Below are 8,943 nucleotides of genomic sequence, written 5' to 3'. Positions count from 1 at the left end.
TCAAACGGTGCAAAAAATGCCTGATCAGTGGAGGAATGAGTCACCCTACATATCAAAACATGAGCAGCAACCATGTATCTGATCCCTTTGGCTAGTGGAGGGCTTGGCTAGACCAGTTGCCAAAGGCAGGGTCAGACCTTTGAAGCTATGTAAATTGGCTTTGCAGGCTCTAGTGAGTATTTCAATAGGTCTCACTCCTGGCACCGCGGTGAACGCTCACATGCCGCACGACGCAACAAAGCCAGCAAACTCGCCACCTTTTCCCGGTTATCTACAACGTCAGGTCCCGCCTCCTAAAGGCATACTTCAGTGCGAGGCCAAGTACGGAGGGGACCGATGAATGCATGCGTTTAAAGTTACATTTTAGACAGAAACGCAGCTCGGTGCGTCCGCGTTTACATGGGGTTTTCGGTGCCCCGCAAACATCCGTGGGAAGCCTGGAATGTAACAGGATTTGCTGTGAAAAGCGAGGGGGAGGGGAGGAGGAGGCGCAGGGAGCCGCAAACCCAGCGCTGCACGGAGGACGAACGCTGCTTTTCCTGCCTTGCCAAGTGGCTCGAAAGCCACGTCCAGAGAGCAGAGCAGAGCCGAGCCAAAGCGTGGGCAGGAACGTTTCTGTGGGGTTGTTTAGCCTTTAACCGGGTGGAAATCTAGTTTCTTACGCTGGAAGCCGAGCTCGGGGCTGGTGGCAAGGACGTAAGTATCACTTGCTACCGCAAGTCTTTCAGCCAAGGCCAGCCGGGAGGGCTGATCGCTCCTACAGCTCCCTGGCGTCTCCGTCCTCCGGAGGGGACTTTGCTTATCCTGTGCCCGTGCATGCCTGGCGGATGCATGAGGAAAACCCCCTGATGCCAATGTCTTGTGTAACTTTAAAACATGCCACTAACGTCCAGCGGTCTTTGTCCTCCTCTTCCAGTGCCTCTTCCCCATCCATAGCGCAGCAGAGAAGATGCACCCGAGGTGGAGATGTGTCTAGACTCGGTTACCGCTTCCGTGGGGTGAGGCGCGTGTTTGTGCGGAGAGGGACGTGCCCGACCTGTGTGAACATTCCCCGGCTTTGCCCACACACCGCAGACTAGATGTGCATTGTTCGCCCGTTGATCTCGCAAAGCGATATGTCAGCCGCTAGAAATGCCCAGTGAAGATGGAAAGTTGTATTTGCATAGAATTTAGACAGACAGACAGACTGCCAGGAAACTATCCAAGAGCAGACAGTTTGTTTTCCTATATTGTAAAACCAGTATTCTCCTCCCCCCCCCCCACACACACACAGTTTTTGAAACCATTATATTTCTGATAGAGGAAAAATGTTCTCCCGCCATGTATTAACCGTACTAGTTTAGTAATAGTAAAAGTTGGATTATATTTTAGGAGCATTAAAGTATTCCAGGGTAGCGCTTGTTTTTCCAGCTTTGACATACGTTTCCAATTAAACGCGTTGACAAGATTGTAATGAAAATGCTGATTGATGTAAACATCCCATGAAACAAATCCCCACCTGATTTCATTTCTATGACGATGTAGATATATATTTAAATCAGTAACTGTCTCAACCCTTGTAGAAAGTTGTAGATTTCAAATAAAATTGCTTTGGGGATGTAGGCGCTCGCATACTATATAATGGGAAGCACACCAGAATTTAGCGAGATACAGAGAAACACGGGGATTGGCATGAATCTGTAGCTAAAATGGATTTCCCCAGCTTTTCAAAAACTGCATTAAAACAAATAACGTAAATAAATCCAGTTTTCCCTCTCAGCCTCTCTGTCCCCCACCCACCATGTATTCAACCATGTATTCAAAGAGGTTCGAAGTCAGTCGATTGCCAGTTCATGAATGCATTGGAATAAAAAGAACAAGGAATGCCAAAATACCTGTGGTTTCTGTCAACATCTTATCATGGTTTTTTTTTTATGGAGGTGGATAACGAAGAGTATAAAACGGTAGATAAAAATCGGTTGTGACTGCTTTTCGGGGGATTCCTAATGCAATTTTTACAGATTTACATGATCCTTCTCATTTACAAAACACGCATTTTTCCAATGTTTACTCTTTAAAATAAAGAACACGATTTTTGCATCTGTATTTTCTCCCTTTTCTCCTGCTTTCAGAGCAGAGTATCCTAACTGCAAATATCAGCATTCCCAGTTTCAGGATCGCATGGGACCGTGGCAAACGTCTGAACTGGAAATATGTGCAGCTTTTCTCGGCGGTATCTGACTTACAACGCCTTATTATGGCTTAAATAATGGTTACCTGGCTCTGAATCAAAATCGCGAACTACTGGGAGAGGCAACTTAAAGGGGGAAGCATTATCCCTACCCATTTGTATACAAACATTTTGATCTGAATCAATCCCTGTTAAGTTTAACCTCGGAGCGGACAGAAGATCGCACAAACGTGTTTGGTAAGGCCCCGGAGTCTTTGGACTCAAGCCATCTCTATGGGACAAATGTTAGGAGCTATGGAGATGTGGCTTTTCCGTGGGTCAGTTTCACTCGGAATTACCCGGATGCTGCTGTTGCTCCATTAGTCAGCGCTGCCCTACCTCCCCCCCCCCCCAAACCTGGCTAAGTGTAAAAGCAAGATCAGACCAGTACCTAATTACACAACAGCTGTTTCTCCTTAGCTTTCCAATAGTGGCTGGCCCAGTTCACCTCTACCTCTCCTCGTCCCGCACCAGCAGTAGCATCTGATGGGCAATCAACGCATGTTGCTACCCAGGTCCTACTCGATCTCCAGGCGGATTTTAAATACACTAAAAGCAGCAGGGCTTGAGGGCGTAGCAGGAGGGAGAGAGCAATACAAGGTACATTGGCACGTGTGACCTGTTGTACTCTCTAAATGCTAGGGCTGTTCTCTTGCCGCTTCCTTCCTTTCAAAAGTTTAAAGCGCCAGCGACAGGAGACTGAAAACTAAATATTTAAGTCGATGGCCATTTGCAACTTCATTTGGGGGGAAGGCATCACTACATGGAGCAAGACTCGTAGGCCTAGAGTGCAGCATGTACTGTTCACACTAAGCATGAATCCGTAGTAGCAAGTACCAGGTATCTGAAACACCCTAATTTGTTCCTCTTTGTTCCATGCAGTGCCCGCATTTAATATCCAGAACACGTGATCTTCCCGGAATATCGTTCACAGCGAAAAGTATTTTCAAGCAACAGAAATGTCTACATGTTCCAGAGTATAAATCCTCTCTGGAATGTTTGCAAGGGGGCACGTGTGTATTGTTAGCATAAGTTATAAATCAGCACTAACGCTCCTTAGCGTAAGTTAGAATCAACATTCTGAAATCGCATAATAGGCTGAAATTCTGCCCCCCTCCCGCGAAAACAAAGGCAAAGCTGCTATTGATTTTAATGAACGCCAGGATAACACCCATATTATTTATTTACAAAAAGATCGTAGTTGTTGTTTTTTCTTTTCTCCTTTAAAATCACCGAGCCAAATTCGGTGTTTTTCATTCAAACCCAGCGAGAACTCGCCTGAGTGAAAACTGAGTTAGGACTCCAAGATTTGGCCCTTTTTCTATAAAGTGGACGTCAGGGATGAAAGAGTGAAGAGCGACTATACACCTCATTAGCATGGCAGATGTTCTCAAGTTCTCGTAATTCGTATGGTGTGTGTGTGTGTGTGTAAATCACTTAACATGTTTGCTCCTATTTTAGCCATTCTTAGTCATCTGAAGTGTCATTCTAAGAGCGGAGACGTTAACACTGGCAAGCAACACATCCATTAGGATTTTTCTTCCAGCGAGATTGCAGCCACTCGCCGTTCACTCTCTCTATACAGAACTGCTATTTGCACCACCTGCATATCCTTATATTCCATTGACACGCGCATTTTTATTTCCAGATGGTCACTTGCCTTTAAAAGTCAGACAGGTTTCTCATTTGATTAACAAAACCAAATAATTGACTACATATTAACTCGTTGAGCTCTAGCTTGCAACGCAATAAAAAGAAATCAGAACACGTCCATTAGCACTATAGATTTACTGAGCGAACAACTCAGAGTCATTTGTGCAGCTCTGATTTCACAAAAAGGTAAGCAAATAACTATCCCCTCCCCGCTATTACATTAGTTAGTGACTTTCTTATCTAGAGAGCCAATTCTTTTTCAAAGGTGCGTACTTTGGTAGCATATTAAATCTATCTCAGTGTCTCATTTCTGGAGCCAGTAAGTGGTGGCTTCTGGATAACCAGCCAGAGGGATTTAGTGATCACTGGGTTGTCCAAAATACTCTCCCGGGACCACGCTTCAAAATGAAACGCCGCTCAATTGACTATTAACTGCCATACACCTTTACTAATGTATTTAAGAAAACTATTCAAATTGCAACCCGCTGGTAGTTAAAGCCAAGTTTTGGCATCGCATTGTGTCCTACCTAATGGGAGAATACAAAAGATGCTTTCTGTGTCAATGTACACTGATGGGGATCAGTTATCTTTTCTGGCAGAGATCTGCCAATGGCAAAGGGGGGATTGTTTTATTTTGCGTGTATTTTCGAGGCTCGTAACTGCTATCCTAGCAGAGAGGATTATAGTTATAGAATTTAAAGTATTACCCAGAAGGAGATGAGCACTGCTTCCAGGGAGAATGAAGGATAACGGTCCCAACCCTTCCCTGTATACACAGATATTTCTCTATAAGACACCAGCAAATATTGATTTGCGTTTCTTCAAAGTACTAGAGTCCCAATATGTTTTTAATACCTTCACGCATAACCCTTAATTTCGCTGGATGTCTCAGTTCGAGGCACCAAACAGACCAGCTGACAACTTTCAATTAATATAGGGAACTACGCTATTTTTTTTAAAAAAGTTAGAATACCGGCAGGCAACAGTAATGGCTCTAATTCTTCCGATCCCTTTAGAATCAAGAAGCATGATGTACCTTTGAAAAGCAAAACGGCAAATATGACGAATATCACACTGTACATTTATTATCTGTAGTATTTGCTCCGGTGTGTTCTGGCTTTGTGAGCGCGCCTGTGCCCTGAAGCGCAGAAATCAGAGGGCTGTAAGTACACTACATGGATAATACATTCTTTCCTGAAATAATAAACCATCCTGTCCAAATAAAGTATTTTACTGTGTTGTGTTTGTATGATATCAAATCTACTCAGGTTTCCCCTGCACAAAAAGATTGTAAACATTACAAATTATGTAGGAAAAGTATTTTAATTATAGCAGACTAGAAATTGACACATACCACTCGTACAGTAGCAGGGCATGGCCACGTAGAAAGATATACATACATGTTTGAACGGAAAAAAATAAAGGAAGAGAAATCTAAAGGGAGCATTGAGAGTCTTGGCTCCAGTAATCAAGGAAACAGTTTAACTCTTTTCATCGTTACCAGATGAGACCAAATAATGTATGTTTAGCCATGCTTTTCAAATGCCACACACATATAATACTAGTAAATTTCGACAGCCATTGCCAATACTTGAGTTGGTTTCCCTCAAGTGAAGCAATGCATCTTTAAAGAGATCTGCCACTGGCTAACCACAGTCAGAGATGTCTGCTGGGATAAACAACAATGTTAATTCCTTCAAGCTCCATCTGTGGAAATGATAAAGTGCAGCCATTATGGAAGACTGCAAGGTTAAATTAATTAGGTTCCTCCATTATGCTGCAGTCTTCTGACGATGATTGCAATTTTCCTTTTAAATGCCATTATTCCTAGATCTGTTTAGCAGCTGATGCAATTAAAGTGAACATAATGTAAATTTAACAACACAAATAACACTTTCCTTTATGTATGTTTAAATGGTGCGTGTCAGAGATAAATCGCAAGCTTCGGCTTTTACTAACAAACAACTGATGTAACAGCGTAAAAATATATATCAAACAAGCCAGTATTTCAATTCTTTTCTTCCGTCAGTTCTTGGATCAATACTTTTGTTTCATGTTTTCATGTTCTCAGTAACGTTCAGGGATCCAGTTACAAACTCTTGCCACTAAGAAAGAAAATATGCCCCGCTGTGCGCTCTCCTTAACACTTTTAAGACATCGTGTTTTCTTTTCATTTGGAACGACAATTTTGTTTGCTGTATCGTTGCAAACTGGACTATAGATTATTAGTAGCCACACTTAATTTCGCCCAATAACGTATCTGGGCTGAACCCAGACCTGATATTGAGTGACACAGGCGCATTCATTCTGGACACAGAAAGGGCATGCGTTCTTGAAAAAAGCTTTGGCTAAGATACACGTTCCTATTGTATTCGTTATTTGTCCTTCCTGGATACTTAATATTCACAATGATTTTTAAGAAATGGACATTTCAGACACATTTTGTTATTTAATACTTTGTTAAAACCAAATGCTAATTAAAGATAGCAAACACATTATGAACAGGTAATCAGTAGAACTATCAATCCTATTAAAATTAGCAGCAAAATAAAAAAAATATTTTTATCTATTTTTTTAATCCTTCATGGATCATTACAACATAATATAATTAATGTAACATTTTGCAGTCTAATATTAAGTACTTCCATGACAAATCTTTCAGCAAATCACTAGTGGTAAAACAAATTATGATGTCTGTGAGTAAAAACTATTTGCACTGATATTTTTTCAGGTTTCCCCCCTCAATTCCCAGTTCTTGGATCAAAGGTTTACAAGCTTTGTAAAAAGTCTGATTGTTGAAATACTGACATCTTAATTTTACTGCTCCCTGTGTGCAATATTCTCTATTTAACCAACATAAAAACAATATTGTGTTTTACAATTTTTGTTATGACTGTCATTGTAAACACACTGAAAAGGATAACAAGTAAAAGGTGAGGGTTCTTATTTTGTGGAGGTGTATTTAATTGTAGTTTGAAAATTTTCAGTGTTGTCTGAGATATTTTGGACAACGTTCCATAATTTTATATTTCTGCTAACTACAAAAATAGGAATAATTAGCAAGATAATATATCTTGAATAAATACTTCCTATATGTCAAATGAAAAATTATAGTGGAATGTAGGTGTTAGTTCAGAGTACAGGCGGGTTTTATGGAAGGACTGAAGGGTGGAGGAAGGAATAATTATCTTGATGACAAAAGTAGGCACTAGAAGAGATTGAGTCAAAAACAAATATGAATTGAAATCACCATGATGATGAACAGATGCCATTAGCTGTGATGAAAAACGGAGTGTTTCAATGAACAGCCAAAAGGTCACCTATTCTTCCACAATTGTGTCATTTTACTACATGTTGTGTTTTGGGAGGCAAGGGAGAATTACTACAGTCAAAAAGCCCACACCAGCAACTGACACAACCTAACATTAAATCCTTTAAGGATGACAAAATCTCCAAGCAAAAGGCATTGCCAACACTTTCTTGTGAGGAAGCTAGGAATCCAAACAAAAACTCCCACTCATGCTCCAGTTGAGGATTGTACTTTACTTTTAATTAGAACACAAGGGCTTTCTCAAATCCTCAGATGGCAGTTTTACTGAAGAATTAAAATTATGAAGGGGAGCCTGCTGCTATAGAAGTAAAATAAATTGTAAAGAGATTGCCCCTCCATTTACAATCTTTTTTTTTTTCTTGTAAAACTTTTTGGAAGTACTGTACTGCAAAACAGTTTTGTCTGAAAGTTTTTATGTTTTATTGAATGGTAAAAGATTTTTCTGGACAACTTTTTGGTTCATATTTTGCAGTTTGGGGAAAAAACAGGTGGGATGTTTAAATATGCTGCAAACCTGTTATGGAACATGGCAGAAGCAGGCATTTTCTCCAAACAAATCATTTCTCTTTTCTTATACTGTACTCTGTCTATGTGACCTAAATTAGAGAGATCTGACTCAATCCTACAACAACACAGAGTAAAACAGGGATAAGAAAATTGGAAGTAATACATTATTAGACCCAGGAAACATGTCTCTGGTGTGTAAATACTACTATTACTAGGCTAATAATTTTATTGTTATACACACACAAATCCATGTGTATGTATACTGTACATAAAATCAGGCAAATGTAAATCTAAAGGCACTATATGAGTAAAATAATGGCAGATGAAATTAAATGTTGATAAGTGTAAAGTGATGCATATAATCTCTAAATAAGTGCAAAATAATCCTAAATATTCATACAACATAATGGGGTCTAAATTAGCTGTTATCACTCTAGAAAGAGATCTCAGAATCATTATGGATAATTTCATCAAAACACCTGCTCAATATGCAGCAGCAGTCAAAAAAGCTAACAGAATATTAGAAAGCATTAGGAAAGGCATAGATAATAAAACTGAAAATATAATGCTACTCTGTAAATCGCTGGTATGCCCACACCCTAAATACTGAGTGCAGTTCTGGTTGCCCCATCTTCAAAAATGTGTATTAAAATAAGAAACAGAATAAAGAAGGGCAAGAAAAATGATTAGGTCTAATGAACAGTTTCCATACAATGAAAGATTTTTTTAAAAAAATATCTATTTAAGATAGGGGGATATGATAAAGGTCTAAAAAACATGAATGGTGTGAGAAAGTGAATAGGGAAGTATTATTTACCTCTTAATGTAACAGGAACCAGGAGTATAGCTGAGTTAAAAAATAATTACATGTGTTTATTGAAGATAGGTCCATCAGTGGCTATTTATGAAGATGACCAGAGACACAACCCCCTAGTCCAAACATACTTAACCTCCACCTGCTAGAAGATGGGACTAGACAATGGGAGAGAGAAATTGATAATTTCCCTGTTCTGTTAATTCCATCTGAAGAATCTGGCACTGGCCACCATTGGAAGATAGACTACAGGACTATGTGGATCATTAATCTGACCTAGCATAACCATAGATCAGGGGTAGTCAATAAATGAGCTGGACATGGTTCGCCATGTTAGCTCCTAGTGGGCCGCTAGACACTTTATTTACCTGCACATCCCATTGGATGTGGTTTGCTAATCCTAGCCAATGAGAACTGTGGGCAGTGGTG

At 40.2% G+C, this 8,943-nt stretch overlaps 1 long non-coding RNA gene across 1 annotated transcript; it reads left to right on the top strand.

Moving 5' to 3' along the window:
* The first annotated feature begins 367 nt into the window (after positions 1–367).
* Positions 368–1,879, top strand: LOC142827031 (uncharacterized). The gene is made up of 2 exons (XR_012901395.1): positions 368–696; positions 917–1,879. It is a non-coding gene; the product is annotated as an uncharacterized LOC142827031 (long non-coding RNA).
* The last annotated feature ends 7,064 nt before the right edge of the window (positions 1,880–8,943 follow it).

This window comes from Pelodiscus sinensis, chromosome 2 (genome assembly GCF_049634645.1).
Source record: "Pelodiscus sinensis isolate JC-2024 chromosome 2, ASM4963464v1, whole genome shotgun sequence".
In the NCBI taxonomy this organism is placed as follows: domain Eukaryota; kingdom Metazoa; phylum Chordata; order Testudines; family Trionychidae; genus Pelodiscus; species Pelodiscus sinensis.
This window is presented reverse-complemented; position numbering and strand designations above follow the sequence as displayed.